The sequence below is a fragment of the Felis catus genome, chromosome E1 (genome assembly GCF_018350175.1).
Source record: "Felis catus isolate Fca126 chromosome E1, F.catus_Fca126_mat1.0, whole genome shotgun sequence".
In the NCBI taxonomy this organism is placed as follows: domain Eukaryota; kingdom Metazoa; phylum Chordata; class Mammalia; order Carnivora; family Felidae; genus Felis; species Felis catus.
Genome location: NC_058381.1, coordinates 5,235,808 through 5,255,951, shown reverse-complemented (window position 1 = coordinate 5,255,951; position 20,144 = coordinate 5,235,808). Strand labels below are relative to the sequence as shown.

General features: G+C 47.3%; 1 protein-coding gene across 1 annotated transcript in view; it reads right to left on the bottom strand.

The window, feature by feature from the left end:
* Positions 1 to 1,529: 1,529 nt before the first annotated feature.
* Positions 1,530 to 20,144, bottom strand: part of ADPRM (ADP-ribose/CDP-alcohol diphosphatase, manganese dependent) — a 578,681-nt gene continuing 560,066 nt past the window's right edge. Inside the window, exon 6 of the transcript XR_006590017.1 lies at positions 1,530 to 1,890. The gene's annotated coding sequence lies outside the window, so the exon portion shown is untranslated. The remainder of the gene's footprint in view (positions 1,891 to 20,144) is intronic.

The following is a 20,144-nucleotide window of genomic DNA, read 5'->3' as shown; positions in this document are numbered from 1 at the left end:
TTGTCCTGGCCTAAAAAGCCACAAAGCCCAGCACTGAGCCTGGGGTTTTCAGGAGACCAACTACCACTAGATGTCAAGTTGATCCCAATGGAATCCTTCTTCTCTGGAAAGAACCGTGATGAATCCTCATTAGGATTGGTACATGTTCTGGGTATATGTGTGCTTTCCCGACCACCGTGTGTCAATCAGCACCACTTTCCAAAGGTCCATGGAGCCTAAATGTGGGATTCTGAATAACATCCCCTAAGAACAAGGGACCTATCTTAAAGCAAAGGAGTTGTGACAAATGGGTGCATGATCGTGGTATCCAGTGGCCTTTTCATGTACTATTTCATCCAGAAGTGGCTTATTGAATAAAATTGGAATGACCTCTTAACATTTAGCTAATGCACCAGCCTAGGGATGATACTTTCCAAAGGGTATCGTGCTGTCCTTCAAGAGATCATAGGCTTAGATCCAAAAGCCAAGGTCCAAAGTAAGAATGGCTTTTCTCCACACCACTTCCAGGGACTCAGGTGGGGAAGTTGTGCTTTCTGCCCCATAACATTTGGCTTTTCTGGGTTGGAAATACTGGTTACTTGTATGGAGGGGATAGGTGTACCGGGGGCATAATAATAGTTCCACTGAGCCCAAAGCTGTGGCCGATAGCTTCTGGGGCTTCTCAGTTCAGTGGGTCGTCAGACAGACAGGATTTACTACACTGGCAGGGGTAACTGATCATGACTGTCATGAGCAAACGGAGGGAAGGAAGAACTGGTTGGGACCGCGTGGATTCACTGGGCCACCTCTTGGTGCCCTTATGCCTGGCGGCAGTCATGATCGGGCAAGTGCAGCAACCGAGGCTTTACGAGGATCCTGGAAGCCGGAGGCTGAAGGGCTGGCTGAGGAGCTTCCTTCCATCTGCAATAAAAGCCACCGGAAGGAGATGCTGAATCGGGACCAAGCACAGCAGAGGTGATCGGAGTCTCTCTAGCCAATCCTCTTGTCAGTCCTTTTTTTTTTTTTTTTTTAAATCGTGATCATGACTTCCTAGAGAGGGCAGGGCTGGGATGGCATGAACAGCGGGATGTGAGCAACTCTAGCAGACAGCCTGGGCTCCCCACTCATAACTTCTTGGCCTGCACACGTCAACAGTGTCCGACAGTGAGCACCGGTGATTCTCCACCTACGAGCTCTCTCTTGACCTACTCAGGATGCGCCAGAGTGTGGGGGCTTTCCGCCTCCAGGAGCAGCCCTCAGCAATGACAGACGGGAGTTGGAGGGCTAGGACCCTTACTTCTCTGCTCCTGGGTGGGATGTCCTGGTGCATACTGTTTCCCAGATGCCCCCAGTAGGACTGGGTTCCAGCTGCCCACAGTGGTCACCTGATCATTTAGCGCTCCTTGGACCACCACCCCTTCCTCCCATCTCCATCTTCCCTTGTGCTTCCGGGGACACCCAACTGCCACATAAGCCATTTGTACTCAAGCCCTTGTCTCAGGATCTGATTCCGCACGAACCTATTTAAACACTACCTTGGGGAGCACTGATTCATGAAAATAACATCAGGATTATTTAATATCGAAAACATAGATACGTGTCCATTAAAATTCCGAGTAATGCAGAATTACTTTCTCATAGCGTATCAACCACAAGAGCCAACAACTCTCATCACGTGTTTTAGCCAAGACGCGCTAAAGGAAGATACGGAATTCCCCGGGTGGAAGGCTGGCTGCCAGTCTGTCTGCTCCGCTCAACCTCTTTCGCGGCTGCGAAATGTGACAGAAAGTAGTGTTGACCACAGTGGCCCGCAGAAGACACGCAGGTTGGAATGTCGGGAGTGTTGCTGTAGAGCCAGGCAGAGCACCGCAGCCTAGGTTTCATGCAAACATCCAGGGGTCTCCAGGTGTCCTGAAGGAAATTGAGAGGGAACAGAGGGGTATAAAATTCAGCAGGCATTCAGAGGCCAGCGGGCGTGTTTTCACTTTAGGAAAGTGCGATAACCATCACTCTGTGCTCCAGGAATCTGTCACCAAACCCCTGTCCTGACTTCAGGGAAATGGAACGGAAAGGAAAGCCTTTGCTAATGGGTTCGATATTCGGAACACAGTTCTTAAGGGTCTGTACTGTAGCGATCCCAAGTGCTGACAACTCATCAGAGCCTGAATTTCCAGAAAAATGGAAAATGAGTGTGTATGTGTGTGTGTGTGTGTGTGTGTGAGTGCACACGCGTGCACGCATGGGTGTGCATGCACATGTGTGTCCATCACACAGAGAGTGTCCTGTGTCTAAATGGACTGACACGGAAGGAGGTACAAGATAAGTGTCAATATGTGAGTGTTTATGAAAAGTGAGTTTTGTTAAAAAATAATTATTATTTCTATACACAAGGAAAGAGTGTGATATTGGCATAAGTGTTTTAGTTTTACTCTCTATATTTCGGAATGGTTTGAAAATGTTTTCATTTTTTTTAATGTTTGTTTTATTTTTGAGAGAGAGAGAGAGAGTGGGAGGGGGGGAGGGCAGAGAGAGAGAAAGACAGGGGCTCCGAAGCCGGCTCTGTGCTGACAGCAGAGACCCTCACACGGGGTTCGAACTCCCGAACCGCGAGATCATGACCTGAGCCGAAGTCAGACGCTTAACCGACTGAGCCACCCAGGCGCTCCTGAACTTTTTATACTAGGCTTGTACCAGAATCTCTGCTCCTTTTTTCTCCTGGAAGCTCCCTGAGAACAACAAAGACATCAAGGAACGGAAACATTTCATAGTTGATGAAACGGACACATGTTCATTACTTCAAACTACAACTAGTGAGTGGTAGGGAGAACACACACAGTTAAAATGCTCCTAAGGGAAGATGCTGTGAGATGGCTCTTGTCTCTGAGGTTCCCGGATGGGGTGGGCAAAACACAGAATTCTCAAGAATTTTCATGGGGCGCCTGGGGGGGGGCTCAGTCGGTTGAGCATCGACTTCGGTTCAGGTCACGATCTCATGGCTTGCGGGGTTCAAGCCCCGCGTTGGGCTCTGTGCTGACAGCTCAGAGCCTGGAGCCTGTTTAGGATTCTCTCTCTCTCCCTCATTCTCTGTCCCTCTCCCACCTCAAGAAATGAACGTTAAAAAAAAAAAAAAGACTTTTCAATATTTTTCTTGAGAAGAGTCCGTTTGGGATACATGGGTAGCAGAGGGGGTTTTCCTGAGAGTGGTTGCAATGGAATAGCAGGGAAGGGAAGTTTTGTGAAAACTAGGACACCGTGGAGGAGAAATCATAAAGTAAGAAGCATACATAAAGCCACCACTCTGATCTGCTGGAGAAAACTAAAGGCTGAGTCAGCCCCCCACCCCCCACCCCCATCCAAACAACTGCGACACTCAGAGATTCCCTGTGACCAGAGAGACTTTCTGCCGGCTTGTGGCAGAAGCAAACGCAGGTGGAGGAAAGAGTGTTTGGAGGCAGCAGACCCCAGGCTACTGGCTCCCCCCAGCTCAGCCCCGCAACCCTTCCATGAACTCCATCCTAGGGAGAGCAGTGGTCACAAAGAAAACAAGCGAGCACATCTGGGTGGGGATCCTAGGAAAGGACACATCTCGGAAATACTCTAGAACAAAGTCAGTAAACATTGCTAGTGGAGCTCTGCGTGAAAGAAAAGATAGCATGTGCTATTTGAAGTGAGAGCTCTGACGAGAGATAACAGGGTTTGAGGAAGAAACGGCAGAACAATAGAAGGGGATGAGAAGTGGGTTGGCTAGGCTCAAGGGATACGTGGAAACGCAAAAGGAAAACATCTGGGAAATGATGGTAACACCGGAAGCAGTTAAAAAAAAAGAGAGAAAGAGGGGCGCCTGGGTGGCGCAGTCGGTTAAGCGTCCGACTTCAGCCAGGTCACGATCTCGCGGTCCGTGAGTTCGAGCCCGGCGTCAGGCTCTGGGCTGATGGCTCAGAGCCTGGAGCCTGTTTCCGATTCTGTGTCTCCCTCTCTCTCTGCCCCACCCCCGTTCATGCTCTGTCTCTCTCTGTCTCAAAAATAAATAAATATTAAAAAAAAAATTTAAAAAAAAAAGAGAAAGAAAAAGAAGAAGAAGATGAAATTCAGAAATACCATCAGGAATATGCGAGACGGGATTGAGAAAATGGGGCAAACAAAAAAAGAATTTGGAAAGAATAAAATGTTTCAAAGAAATAGAAAACGATAAAATAGATCAGGAAAGCTATTCAAAAAGAAGATGGGAAAACTTGGATGCGTCTGGAGATTTCTCCCATGGATGCGAAGAGGGATTGATTAATGCCAGCTGCAAAGTTACCCCTCATGAAGTTAGGGGAGTTCAGTGAAACATTCTAGTTAAGAAAGGATTCCATCCAGACCACCCCGTGTTAGTTATCTATTGATACATGACACAATGCTCCAAAACTTAATGGCTTAGAAAACCAAACATCTATTATCCCATGGTTTCTGTAGGATAGAGATCTAAGCGTGGCCTCAGTGGGGTCTCTGGCTCGGGATCACCCGCAAGGCAGCAACCGTGGGGTTGGTCTGAGCTGTGGTCATCTCAAGGGTGGGCTGGGGAGGACCCATTTCCAAGTTCACTCATGCAGCTGTTCACAGGATTCTGTTCCTTGAGGGCTGTTGGACTGAGCACCTTGGTTTTTCTCTGGCTATTGGCTGGAGGCTGTCCTCAGATCCATGCCACGAGGCATTTCCATAAAGTTCCTCACAATAGGATACCTGGCCTCCCTCTGAGTTAGAGGTGCCAGATAAAACACAGGATAGCCAACTGTTGGAATCTCAGATAACAACGAATAATTTTCGGTGTATGTCTCAAATGTTGCATGAGACATACTTACACTAAATGATTATCCGTTGCTTGTCTGAAATTTAAATTTACCTGGGCATCTGCATTTTGACTTGCTAAATCTGGGAACCTTGCCCAGATGAGCCAGCAAGGGAGCTGGAGAGGACAAGAAAGGCAGAAAGCACGGTCTTTTTGTAACTTAACAGTGGAAGTGCTATCCATCACTTTTATGATATCCTACCTGTTAGGAGCAAATCACCCAGTACAGCCCACTCCCAAGGGGAGAGGATTTCGCAAGGGCATGAACACCAGGGGAAAGGGATTGTTGTCAGGATCTTAGGGAGTCCCCAGTATATACCCTACACACACACACGTAAACACACGAAAAGCAAATCATATACGTATACAGGTGTTGGTAAGACTTATCTATAGGAACAAAGTTACAAAACAGTGTCTAGAAAATTCTCAGGGTAGTACGGGGCGGGGGTGGGTGGGTGGGAGGTGAGTTTGGGGAGTAACTGAAATTCAGATGTAATGTTCCCAAAGGAAATACTGGCAAAATCTTCAAGAACTCAGGGTGCAAAAGTCCTAGAACATTTCCCAAAACAAACAATAACACCAGAAACGAAAGCTACATGTCTGTGAAAACCACAGCGTGTGCTTAACCTTGAAAATGTATAATAATGTAAGTCACCAAAGACTCAGGAGTTGGGATACAGGAAGAAAGTAGGGGAGGGGATCGCATATGCGGGCTGACTTCCTGGTCTTTCGAGGCAGGATAGAGAAGGATGTTGAAAGATAGAATAGAGGTGATACATCAAGTAACAGAACTACATGAACGTCATGTCATTCATAGGCTTAATCACAAGGGAACCGTAGAAAATGATAGAACCAAGCCAAGTCAGGTGATGGAAGATTCAGGGTGAAGAGAGAGGAGGAAGGGGTGTGCACCAGGGTCTTTATCTTAAGCAGTGGGTGCCATTAGGTACCATTTACAGGTGGAAATTCAAGAAAATGTAACAGACAGCTGCTACGAGAATGAAAACAAAGTGTTTAACTTTCCAATTACCATAAGGGAAGGATAGTCAAAAATGGAAAACAGATACTACAGATGGAAAAGTTTTGTTTTCGTTTTGAAAGTATTGAGAATAGAAAGAATTTAAACAAAACAACACAAAACAAGAGGGGCGCCTCAGTGGTTCAGTCAGTTAAGCTTGTGACTCTTGACTTCAACTCGAGTCATGATCTCGCGATTCATGGGGTTGAGCCCTGCATTGGGCTTGGTGCTGACAGCATAGCGCCTGCTTGGGATTCTCTCTCTCTCCCTCTCTCTCTGCCCCTCCCCTCTAATAAATACCGTGGACCAATAAATACCGTGGAGCAGACAAGCCCGGGGTCTGCTCCCACCTCCTGTTCCCACCTTTCTGTTCCCACCTCCTGAGCCCAGCCCCGTGGAGCCACCCTGCTCCTTTGTGTTGTTTGGGACCGTGATAGGGGCCGCTTATTTATGATTCATGACGGCATCTAACGTAGGTCCGTGTATACTTGAACCCTGTGTATGCCGAATCCGTGGAGTATACAATGCCAGATAGTCACAGTGCGGTCTACTTTCTCTCTGAGTATGTAAAACTCCTTCCATCCATATAGTCAACCAGACACTGTACAATGAACCCATGTGACATAATAAGAATGCCTACTTTTTTTTTTAATGTTTATTTTTGAGAGAGAGAGAGAGAGAGACAGAACCTGAGCAGGGGAGGGGCAGAGAGAGAGGGAGACACAGAGTCCGAAGCAGGCTCCAGGCTCTGAGCTGTCAGCACAGAGCCCCACGCGGGGCTTGAACCCACGAACCATGAGATCACGACCTGAGCCGAAGTCGGATGCTTAACCGACTGAGCCACCCAGGTGCCCCAGTGTAAGGGTTAAATTGTAGTGTAGGGCTAATGCTTAGCTTGAAAAATAACAGCTTTGTGTTGACACTGAAGGTTAAGAGATAACAGCCTTGCTTTGCTCTGGTAAACTACGCCTCATACCCTTGTAAATTAGGCTTCACCAATTAAGGAAACAAAAGTTCAAAGAGAAGAGCATCAGAGGCAGGGTCAAGGAGATCCACTGGTTGCAACTTAGAGGCAGAAAGTCTAAAGTAAACACCTCATTACGCAACTGTTTCTAACTCATCTGGAACCTGTTTCTTTGTTCTGTTCCCAGGTGATGATAAAACGATGTGATCGGTTATAAAAACTCTGTACCCCGGCTGTTCCGGGCCGCACTCTTATCAAAAGTGTTGGTCCCGATCGGTCGGCCTTGCCTCTCATTGTAATAAACTTTGTTGTGACTGTCACTGGTGCCCGTAGCATTCTGTTTCAGGAGTTGTGTGGATGCAACACCAGGAATGTCTAAGTTTTAACAGACAACAGGAAGAAATCAAGACCTAAACTTGAAAATGGCTCTCTCTTCTCGAAAGAAAGTCTCCCCAAATTACAATACCAAACTCCCCCCTCCCTAATTTCGCATGGATGCTTTAGCCAGGCCAAAGGGGCGCACTTTGATTTTTTTTTTGGCCACACGCTGAGTTTCCTCAGTCTTTGGCATTTCTACACTCGCGTTAATCCGATTCTGGGCTCTGACACATCCTACTTTCCAAATGCACAAAAGGTCGGCGTTCCTTTCTATGTGCTCCATATCCCTTCCTCCATAACCGACTCCCCTGCTCACGGTGAGTCTGGTGGGGATGTCCTTCGAGTATCTTCACCCCTTCTACCGGAGGACTGAGCATGCCACCAAGACAGGCGATCAGTGACCACATTCCCACAACCCCCCGGGTTGGTTTTGATCTGGACACAGGACCCGAGCAAGACCAATCAGAGCCCTTTAGGGTGGGTGGGGGGATTTACATGAACATCAGAATAAAAAACATGGTTTCTCTTCCAAGAGCGAGAGCTCTCGAGACAACGTAAGCTTGAGGCTTTAGCCACGGGAATTGCTGACCCGAGATGTCACGATGCCGCTGTCCCGTGAACAAAGCCTAACTGAAAATAAAAACAAGCAGAGACAAACAGCTGAGTGATGGTGAGTGACAGTGAGAAAGAGAACTGGGGCAATATCACGTGAACCTCTGGAGCCATCCCAGCCTGAAGCCAGATCCACCCCAAGGCGCCCCAGTTACACGAACCCATTACTTTCCTCGCACTGCTTAGACCGGCTGAGCGGGTTTCTGACTCTTTTAATTCAAGAAGTTTTGAGTAGCCCAGGCAATGAGACTCGTGTGGTTTCTGTGGTGTAGGACATCTCCTCCCCCAACACACAGACGAGGTCTGACGGCTGCAGAAACAGCAGATCCACAACAGGATGAGCCTGGATCCACAACAGGGACTGTGTCGGACTGTGTCATCCCCAGGAGAGACCTGCCTTCCCCACACACACACAACACCGCAGTGGAGCAGGGCAGAAACCACCTCCCTAAATTCCACGAAAAAAATCTCTCCGTTTTGGGCCCAAACGAGGAGCCTGCGATTTCAGTGAGAGGTCTGGGACACTCCTCACCTGACTCTAGACCTTCTGCTTTCTTGATAAATCCAGTTACTGGGGACAGCTGCCACCAGCCCGAGCCTGGCCAGAGCTGTCTCCTAGAACTGGGACCTGAGTTTGCATCTCCCCGAGTAGCGCTTTGGCCCCAAAGACTCCCCTTTGTGCATTTACCAACTTGGCTCCAGATCAGGCACGAAAACATTATTGATTCAGTGTCGGGTTTTGCTAATGATGGTGTTATTACGTCCAAGGCCCATCAGTGCCTAGGATATGCCTGCAATACCTATATGTTAGGAACAACAGAAGAGTTACAATTAAAGTCGTCCTTACTTGATAGATGGCGAGCACTGGGTATGCCACCAAGTGGCTTGGTGGCAAAATTGATTAGGAAGTGCAGCATAAGGCCTCTTGCAAAGACTTCCTCACTCTCTGAATTTAACAGGATCAAGTCTCCAAAGCAGGCTCCAAACTACTCACCCAACTGTACAGAGGAAGTAGGGAAGAAAGAGAAATTGTATCAGTCTGCCCTGCCCTGCTTGCTCTCCATGTAAATACCAGAAGAGATGGCTCATGAACGCTCAGCTTTTTAACTCAGAGGGATTCTTCCTGGTAGCAACATTGGCCCTAATATGTCGCATTCATGTATCGATTCTTTACTAAGCACTTAATATGTATCAGGTGCTGTTCTGATAGGCATCGGGGATACAACAGGATGGGAAAAGTGATACCTGCTCACTGGGCTTATGTAATTATGGGAGAAACAGGCTACAATCAAGTAGGCTAATAAAAAGATCATTAAAATGTGGAACGTGATTTAAAAGAAATTTACATGCACTGTGCTGGGGAGTAACCTGGGTTGTGGCTTGGGTGGTTCGTGAAGGCCTTCCAAAAGTGAGATTTGAGCTGGATCTGATGAATGAGAAGCCATCTGCTTGTGCAAGGAGCCAGGAGAGGCACATTAGAGCTGAAATATCATGTGCAAAGGTCCTGAGGAGGGGCGCCCGGGGGGCTCAGTCGGTTGAGCGTCCGACTTCGGCTCAGGTCATGATCTCACGGTTTGTGGGTTCGAGCCCCGCGTCGGGCTCTGTGCTGACAGCTCAGAGCCTGGAGCCTGCTTTGGATTCTGTCTCTCTCTGTCCCTCCCCCACTAGTGCTCTGTCTCTCAAAAATAAATAAATGTTAAAAAAAAATTTTTAAAGGTCCTGAAGTGACGAAGACCTAGGACATTCTCAGAATAGCCAGTGGAAGTGTAGCATGGATGGTAAGAAGAAAGGTACTGTGAGTGAATTTGGAGGAAGAGTTAAAGCCAGAGCAGATGAGGCCATGAGGAATATGGTGAGGACTTCAGAGTTCATTCCAAGGCCGCTGGGAAGTCACTGGAAGGTATTAAGCAAGCAAGAGAGAGAGACAGATAATTTGATTTACCAAAGTTGAAGATAGTAACTATCCCGGACCCGGGCCCACTGGGAACTCTCTCTACCTGGTGTCTGGGATGTTCAGTCCTTTGCATGGGGCAGAAGCCTGGCTTCTGATTAAGAGTCCCTCAGGAGGAAAGCAGGTAACAGTGGCTCCAGCAGGCGATATGCAGAAGCTTCGGTGAGTACAACCCGTCATCATGCATGAGGGGAGAAGAGGGTGTGCAAACCAAGCCAGGCTGGGGAGACCTCCAAAGGTTGGGTTGCTGGGGTCTTCCCCTTCTTTGATGTTCTGACACTAACGAGGAGTCACAGGTGAGAGGCAGAAGCAGACCCCGCTGCCGGCCCTCTTTATGGTTAAAGAGGACCAGAGACTGGCCCCAGTTAGGGAAAGACTGAACCGAGTTTCAAGGGGGCAATTGGCAGATTCCATCTGGGATGGGTGACAGATAACCAAGGACCTTCAACGTTGATTTTTGTGATTTGGGACTCAAGAAGAAGAGGTCCGGACAGCCAGGCTACATTAATTTAATGGCACGTACGTTCACTCTCACACTCACATATGCACGTACACACGCGTCAATCACAGTCACGCCGCTGTTCCCACAACCCCAGATCTTAAGGTTGCCGTGGAGGGCCCATCAACACGAGACCCACAGTGCTGGACCAGCTCACACGAGCAGCTTGAGAAAAATACGGATTTCCACCCATCTCCTCTCTTTTGGCCGTCTTCTCTTGTGTACTCTTTTTTTTTTAACGTTTATTTATTTTTGAGAAGAAAGAGACAGAGCATGAGCGGGGGAGGAGAAAGAGGGAGACACAGAATGTAATACAGGCTCCAGGCTCCGAGCTGTCAGCACAGAGCCCGACGCGGGGCTCCAACTCACGAACTGTGAGATCACGACCTCACACGATAAGCCGAAGTCGGATGCTTAACCGACTGAGCCACCCAGGCGCCCCTAGATATCATTCAATTCTTATAGACACCCAATGGGTTTCTCTTGAGGTTCCAGGACGGAAGTTGGAACCGAAAAGACAAGATGCCGTACTTCTCCGTGTTTGGCTTCAGGAATGCTCTCTATTCTACCAGGCAAACATGACTCTAATTGATAGACATTATGTTGTTTGTCATGCAAATGTGATTTCCCTTCGAAAGGGATTTTAAATTGATGACTGAATTCATTATTTTTTTTAATCCTAAAAGCCTTACACTTACACACACGCACACACGCACACAAATTTTCTTCATCCTCAAATACAGGCATTCTGCCAAACACTGATGGGCATGGCCGTTCTCCTTCGAAATTAATTAAAAACACTTATAATTACATAAATTTGATTTACAGCAATACTTGCTCTAATGCCAGTATTAACTTTCATGGTCTGGCTCTTCCTTTTCCTTTCCTTTCCTTTCCTTTGGGCCTCGTTTTATGCTTTGAGGTTCTGGAGTGGCAGAAAAGCCAGGGTATCGATAGCCAACATTTGAGAAGCACCCGTTCTCTGCCAGGCACTGTTCTCAACACTTTGGATGTATTGCTCAAACTAATCCTTACTGCTGTGTACCTAGTGGGCGTATTCTGTATTATCTGTTTATGGATGAGGAAACTGAGGCACAGAGAAGTTAACTCTCTTGAGGTCATGCAACCATCACTGGGCAGAGCTGAGATTCATACCCACCCCGCCTGGCTCCAGAGCCCATTTCTTGGCTACTATTCAACACTGTGTCGCAAAGCAGAAGTAAACACCTCCCCCCCCGTCCCCCCCCCGTCCCCCCGCAAGGAAGGCTGGAAAAGTAATGCAGTTCCCCAGACAGGCAGAACTGAAAGATTTCTCTTTAACGGAAGCAGAAAATTGAAATTAGGATAACACGACGGGCTGCAGTGTAGAGGGAAGTTATTCTTGCTTGTTGAAGGAAAATGCTTCCCCGGGCACGCGCATCCTCACCACAATGGCACACACCTCCTGAACTTTCCGTGTTCGGAGGTGTTTTAAAATCACAAGACTTGGAAATCAAGTAAGAACCAAATATATAATTAACCTCAAATTGGAAACGTTAAGTGTCGTGGGCTAGGTGACGCCGCGCTGAGATGAAACCTGGAAGCCCAGTGTGACAACGGTCCCAACGGCCACGGGAAGGTCGTCTGGGGCACGCACATCTAGACCGCCTTGTGCCGTGTGATCCCTGTGTCCTTCTACGGGGTCCTCCCCGCTAGGGCTTCGGCGAGACCTTTGTTCACACAGGGATCCAGGCAGCACACGGCCTCACTGGCCGGGAATGCCTCTGAGTCGTACAGGAGCACATTCAGTAAGCCACACAATAAAAGAAACTGCTTACGCGGGGCACTGAAATTGCGTTGTTCCTAAAAACGGGGAAACAAATGCAACAAAATGCGTTTTTCTCGGGGTCTCATCAGGGCTCATTTCACTGCGCTTGGCATACAGTTTTAACAAGCTTAGTTATCAGGTTTTTCGAGCTATAGCAGATTGGAAGCCGCACGTTAAAAGACGGGAGAGATACGGCCATCGGCGGGAAGAATAAAACGATTGAGAAATGCCGGCTGAGGGCTGAGAGCGTGAGAGAGCAGGATCAATCACGGGGCTGTTTAGCATCAACCCAAACTGCCTCCAATACAACGGGTCCCAGTATAGAACAATACCATAGCTGACGCGCCCAGCAATGACTCAGACTCGCAAAGGAAAGCTTAAGTGGTTTCCTTCACACTCTATAGGACGTCAGGAAATGTAAAATGCACTTGTCAAAGTTGTGCATTGAAACCAATTAACGCTAAGAAGGGGTTCCCATGCTTCAAGGGCAAGCCCCCTGAACTGGCCCATTTGGAACTGGCCAGTTCCTGAGACGTTGTAATTGAGATTTGTTATAATGATAACGTCTCGTCTGCGTGTGTTCTTTCTTCGATTAGAATGCACGGGCATTGAGAACAGGGACTGGGGACATATTTCTGGCCTTTGTGGTGCCCAAGATAGACGGCTCTTCGCGCCGTCATCGTCGCCATAGTCACCGTGCGTTGTCCCAGGCTTCATGCTTAATGAGTCCTCGTGACATGTCTACGTGTGGTCCTGCCATTAGCCTTACCTTGTGGCTTTGTGATGTGCTCACTGCGTTTCCCAGAATCCCCTTTGCAGGGTGCTTCTGGTTAGGGTGGGCCCTACGAGTTATTTTTGGTGCCAGATTCTGAGGGTGGCTGTGACACGGCTGCCATTTTGTTTTTGTACTCCCCCCACCTTGTTGGCCTGGGGCCGCAGCAATGAACTGGCTCCACCTTCCCCTGGACCCTCCTTCTTCTTCACCATCCCCTGGCCCAGGGGTGCATTTGGCTGTGCGACGAAGGATGCCAGCCTCTCTTGTAGGACACCCACCTCTTTGAAGTGGGAGGCGGTGAGGACTGACACCAGTTTGGGTTGGCCCTGGCCTGCTCCTACTCGTGTCCATGGATTCCATGTTGTGCTTCTTCACCGCCTTGCAACCATCTGCCTGCCCCACAGATTTCAAGTACCAGCATCAGGCAGGGACATAAGAGCCTCCCCAGGGACTGTTGGACGGACACGATCGACCAAGGCCGAATCCTTGACATACATATTCCAGCGTGGCCCTGCTTCTGGGATCGAATTCTAACTGACCTTTTACAGAAGAGGAGAGTGACTTCCAGAAAGGGTAAATAATTCGTCTGAGTCCTCAAGGCAAGCAAAGAGGTAGAACCAGGCTTAGAACTTAATCTGACTCCGGCACTCGCGTTCTTATTTGTTAGGTCATGTGGCCTCTTGAATACAAATTCACCAAGTGAATGAGTTCATATAAATATAATATCCGAAATGATAAGAGCTGCCGAGTCAGGAAGTTGTTATTTTCCTGAGTACCCACTTGGTGCCCAGAGAGCCTGGACCTGGCATGGGGCAAACCACTTGCTCCAGAACCTTCTTTGTGAGCTATGACAATGGGTCCTTTTCATCCCACCCATGACCAATCACCAAATCTGTGGATTTGGTAGATCTGTACCAAACAATCACCAAATCCAGGTAGAGCTGTAAGCATAGCTCTCTCCTCCTTTGAAAACACGTTTTAGAAGCATCTTTGCAGACACGACCGTTGGTAGGATATGTGAAGATCACAGATAAACAGGCATAAATTAGTGTCAGAAAGGGCTGTGGGACAAAGATTTTATTTTCCATTCAATGTGCTTCGGTTAGGGAAATACATGACTAGTCACTGCTACTTAAAGTAACAACAGAGAAGATTAATCCAGACACGCCCGTATCTTCTGAAGAGAGGCAGGCAATTTGCAGACACCAGTGTTGCTTAACTCTAAAAAAACAACCTGACATTTACTTCTTTTTAAGGAGTTTTTTTTTTTTGTTTTTTTCCTTGCGTGACGACGTCTTTACCTTTAAACGATTATCTGCACGCTGAGTAATAACATGTAACATGTTCTTGGATCCTGTCCTCTAGTAATTTTGATTAAGAGACATGAAAAGCAGCCCAAACGTTTAGAGTAGTATTCGTTGTTTTAAAACGATGAAATTGGCCAGAAAGGGCTCTTTGAAGGCTGGCTGGCTGCTGGAAGCCGAGCTGTCCCAGCCTGAGTGGCAGGGCCCGGGCTGTGGACGGATTGGTGACTGCAGGGCGGCCCGCCGACAGGGAAGCTTCTCGTCCTCCCGCTTTTAGGTAATTTGGCCTTAAAACTACCGGGGTATTGTCTGTTGGGGAATGGCCCTCGGTAGGCCCCCCGAGAAAAGAACCATTAGGGAAGAAAAGAAGGTTCCGCAAGAAATTGTGCGGCCTTACGTTTCGCCCTTGTCATCCCCTATGGAGACTCCTCTACTCACAGGAAGGATAGCCTCATACCTTTGCCAGCAAAGAGGGCCTGTAAAGGAGAGACATGGATTTGAAAGCCCCACTCCGGCAACTAAGGAGTGTACCTCTGGGCACAGGTGACTTCAACCCCTAGGCCCACCTGGCCCCCGGAGGCATTCCAGGTGATGACTGAACCTAGTCGGTTAAGCTACGGAATGGTTCATTGGTTCCTAGGTGCGTTGTCTCTCTCAGAATGTATGAGGCATGGGTTCCTAAGGCCTGTTCAGCCCCTTTCTGGCACCTCGGACCGAGGCAGACACATTGTTCTTCTGGCCTCATGTGGTTAGGAGGTCATGTCCCTGTCACTGTTCCACTTGAGGTGTTGAGAAACGGAGGGCCTTTCACGAGAACAGCAAAGCAAATGCTTTGTAGATTATAGATAAACGCAGATGCGTAACGGAATAATGTAAGAAATTAATCTACAATCAAAGGGTAGGCGGGCAAGTTAGGGGAAAATCGCCATGTTACTTCTTAAAGGTCGTTTATACATAGGAACATTTTCAAAATTAGGTAATGTTAGAAAAACATCGTTGACGGATGCTACAAGGAAATCACTAGCATATGTAATGCCACATTTACTGTAATAAACCGGCCAGTTCAACCCACTGCCGTTGTCTGTGTCCATTGTTATGTTAGTTTTAGTTTTTTATTTTACTTTTTTATTTTCCAGTTTTTTATTTTAGTTTTTATTTTATTTTCACCGATGTTTTTTTAATACATCGAAGAAAGAGAACATATGGATATGTATGTTGCCTGAGCCAGAAGGCAGAGGAAAATGGACAACCTCTACACTATTGTTTCTAAGAAACACGAGGTACAAGGGAACATCTTTGCTAAGCTCTAAGTTCGCACAAAGAAGCTAGATTTGCTATTCTCCAAAAAGTGAAGGGCCCCGTGACGCAATATACAGAAATAATTTAACGCCTTTTCACAAGAATGTGAGTCAAGCGTTGCTGAAGTTTCTGGTTTGACGAAGGCATTTAAAATGTTATTTATTTATTTATTTATTTATTTTTAGTGTTAATTTGTTTTTGAGAGAGAGTGACAGTGGAGGAGAGGCAGAGAGAGAGAGAGAGAGACAGAATCTGAAGCAGGCTTCAGGCTCTGAGCTGTCAGCACAGAGCCCAACGTGGGGCTCGAACCCACAAACTGTGAGATCATGACCTGAGCTGTAGTCGGATGCTTAACCGACTGAGCCACCCAGGCGACCCTCCACCTTTTTTTCATAATTTTTTAAATGTGTAGTTACTTTTGAGAGAGTGAGAGAGAGCGAATAGATTCTTCACTCTTGACCAAAAACCGCGAGGGGGCACCTCTACCATCCATCACAGTATTTATAGGGTTGGCTCCGTGTGGATTTGGCTATTGCAAAAACAAAACAAAACAAATCTGCACGTAAATGATAACAGGTGTTATCCTTAATGATACTCCAAGGAATATGCCACAGAATCTGAAGGCAATCCCAAAGAACATTCCAGATGCATTTTCTTTTTTTTTAAATTTTTTTTCAACGTTTTTAATTTATTTTTGGGACAGAGAGAGACAGAGCATGAACGGGGGAGGGGCAGAGAGAGAGGGAGACACAGAATCGGAAACAGGCTCCAGGCTCCGAGCCATCAGCCCAGAGCCCGATGCGGGGCTCGAACTCACGGACTGCGAGATCGTGACCTGGCTGAAGTCGGACGCTTAACCAACTGCGCCACCCAGGCGCCCCATCCAGATGCATTTTAAACAATGGTGACACTATAAGAATAAATGCACAGACTTATGCATGAGCCGAAGTTGGATGCTTAACCAACTGAGCCACCCAGGCACCCCTGTTTTTTATTTATTTTTGAGAGAGAGAGAGAGAGAGAGAGAGAGAGAGAGAGAGAATGAACGGGGAAGGGGCAGAGAGAAAGCAAGATGGAAGATCCCAAGCAGTCTGTGCACTGACAACAGAGAGCTCAATGCAGGGGACATGGGGCTCAAACTCACGAACCGTGAGATTATGACCTGGACTGAAGTCGGAGGCTCAACCGACTGAGCCGCCCAGGTGCCCTTCTATGAAGGCGTTTTAAATGCCCATCCAGGGGCACCTGGGTGGCTCAGTCGGTTAAGCATCCGACTTCGGCTCAGGTCATGATCTCATGGTCCGTGGGTTCAAGCCCCGCGTCGGGCTCTGTGCTGACAGCTCAGAGCCTGGAGCCTGCTTCAGATTCTGTGTCTCCCTCTCTCTCTGACCCTCCCCCGTTCATGCTCTGTCTCTCTCTGTCTCAAAAATAAATAAAACATTAAAATTTAAAAATAAATAAATACCCATCCATACTCAGAACTGCTCCTTCCGTGCCTACCTGTGTGGTAGTTTTCATGCATTTCTGGCCGGATGTCAGAGACAAAGGCCAAGAGGTTATCCAGAATTTCATCCCTGTTCTGCTGGAAGTAGGTTTGCAGGATGGCCATCTTCTCCTGGGTCTTGTCCACCAGTGCCACAGCTGCCCTGGAATCCCTGAGCTGCTGCTTCCTTGGCCTTGAACTACTCTCTTTGCAGAGGGTTTTTTTCAATTTCATCCTGAGCTTCTTCTTGGGTGTGTTTCAGCTTCTGGGGCCTCGGAAACCTTCTCAGAGGCCCACTTTCTGGCCCAGATGCCCTGCAACTAACTGGCTGGCCACAGCAGTGGTCTCTGAGGCCGAGGTGAGTCTAGGATTTTTCCAGATGGAGAGGAATCTCCCTCATCCTACTATGCAGATTCCAAACGTGAGGGCAAATGCTCTCATCTGAAAGTCAGAAGATCTGGGGTCTGATCTCGGATGTATCGCTAACAGCTGTGCAACCTTAGCAAACCTTGTGCAACCTTGGGCCTCGGTTGGCACATCTGTGAAGGGAAGTGTCTCTAAATGACTTCCACAGGTTATTAGCATCTGCCACCCAGGTATAGGACAATCAAACGAGAAGTTACAGTTTCATAACATATGTCCCTTGCAGGATGTACGTAAAAATCTGAAACAATGTGATCACGTGTAAATCCAATCCCAAGGTGATAAGAGCACTGTCTCTTCACATGGACCCGAATCTCCTAGGAACTGCTCCTCCACCAGCTTTGCAAGACTCCCTTCTGGAAAACCAAATGAGATCCTATCTGATTAGTTCTCAAAGCTCAAGGAAGGCTCAGGAAATAGGAGGGACATCTACTACCGCAACAGGAAGGTAAGATGTCAGTCCTTTTGAGACGGTCCCTGGAATCACACTAGTGGTTTCTTCTTGTTGAGCTAATATGTGTCGGGACCATGGCTCCTGGGAAGTTACCAGAAAAGAATTATGAGGCATCATAGCTATCTTTGAGGAGCTTATGATCATGTGGAATGTGGACTGATGAAACAGGATGCCAGAGTTAGAAGAGCCTCAGACATTGTCCAAATCGGTGGCTCTCAGATTTGGCCTGTATCAGAATCGCCCAGATGTTCTGCTAAAAACACAGCTTTCTAGGGTGCTTTTAAGAGCTTGGGGATAGTCTCAAACTACGGCTAAGTTTTTCATCAATCCAGAAACATTCACAGAGTACTTCCTCCACGTCAAGCCCTAGGGAAGGATTAGATGAGGTTGGGAAAAAGACAGACTCTGCCTCTGTCTTTACGGGGTTCACATTCTCACGGGGAAAAAAATGAATATGTTCTACAGTGTCCTTGACCTTTTATTTCTCTTTCGCTGAACATACTGCATTTTTTTTTTTGTCTGTATGCTTTACCATCTTAACATTCAATTCCTCTCAACATTTTGGCCTTATCTTCCCTGGAAGATTCAGGCTGCGTAACGTGAGTGCCCTCCTTTACTGATTCAGCAACTACGTATTAAAATATATCGAGATTCACTCAGGAGTGAGGCAGGAGTATAAGGTAAGAGGTCTGGAGGAATCCTTCAAGGTGGCAGGTGAGGTGAATGACCAAATTGTGATGTCTTCAATAAGCATGCCCCGAATTCTCTGACACGTCCCACAGCAAGAGGTGGGGTTCTGCATCCTCTCCCCCTTGAATTTTGACATGCGTGTGACAGCTTTGGCCAAAAGTGTATACATAGCAGGAGAGTTGTTCACGGTCATCCAAAGCTGGGTTCTCAAAATCAACACAACCACCTTGTTGACTGGAACATTCGTGCTGGAAACCACGAGTCCCACGTAAGAAGTCTGACTGCCCTGAGGTTGCCATATTGGGAGGAGGTCCAGGCTATGTGTGAGACACGTGTGCACAGGGGTCTCCCAGCGGAGATCCTGGTTCGTAGGCAACATCCACCGCGGGACATGTAAGTGAAGACAGTTCCAGATGGTTCCAGCCCTCAGCCGTTATGTCTTCCCAGCCAAATTTCCAGACATCTCAGAATGAAGACAAGCCATTCCGCTAGGGGACTAGACCCACTGAATCTGTGAGTATGTCTTAGGCCACTACATTCTGGATAGTTTATCATGCGGTAATTGAAACGAAAACACACAACCATGCCTGTTTTCATTGATCTTCATCCTTGTAAACTACAATCAGTGTTTTTCCCACGTCTTTTCCAAATCTCTATCCCAATCCTTTTCAATGTCCTATAACCTGCTATCCTATCTCTTCTCTTCTCTCTTCCCCCTCTTGCTCTCTCTCTTTTTTTTTTTTTTTTCCTCTCTCTCTCTTTCTCCAACCAGCCTCATCTTCAAATATACCTAGTTCTCCATGAACTTTGTTAGACACCCTGTCACCTCTTTCAGCCTTTGCCAGACCTGGCAGTGACCATGCCACGGAAACAAAAACACAGTAAATGACGTTACAATTTTCACACTTATGAGAGTCTACCCATGGGGAAAAGATTTCCAAGCCCCAGTGTGTGACTTGCTTGTTTCCAAACTATTTGTAAAACCACTTTTATAATCCCAGGGAGAAATGATTCTGCCCTGTTCATCAAACAAATGATCACAAGGTAATTTAGAGGCCCTATGATTCTTACTTAACTTTCAATATTCTGTATGGGAAAATTAAAATGAATGCCCCCTCGTGAGGCGGGGAATGTGAATGACAACTCTTATTCTAAGTTAACATGCTTTCAATTCTGCACTCAGATTAAACCCATATAATGATCTAATATCATACAGTTCCCCGTACTTTTCCCTTTGCTTTCTAAGCACACAATGCTTGCTACCTTAGTACTCATCAGAAGAGGAGAAAGCTTACGTTAAAAGAAGACCACCTTGGGGCATCTGGGTGGCTCAGTCAGTTAAATGACCCAACTTCGGCTCGGGTCGTGACCTCACAGTTAGTGAGTTTGAGCCCCGCGTTAGGCTCTGCACTGACAGCTCGGAGCCCGGAGCCTGCTTCGGATTCTGTGTCTCCCTCTCTCTCTGCCCCTCCCCCTGCTCACACTCTGTCTTTATCTCAAAAATAAATAAACATTAAACAAAAAAAAAAAAAGACCACTTCTAGAAGCTTGCTAGCATGCTAGCTGGGACCTGACACCCTACAGCTACCGCCGGCCAGTCAGTAAAGGAACCCACGATTAAGAGGAAGGTAGAATTCAGCATCAGCACATGCCAAGGTCATGATGCAGTGAGAGAGACGA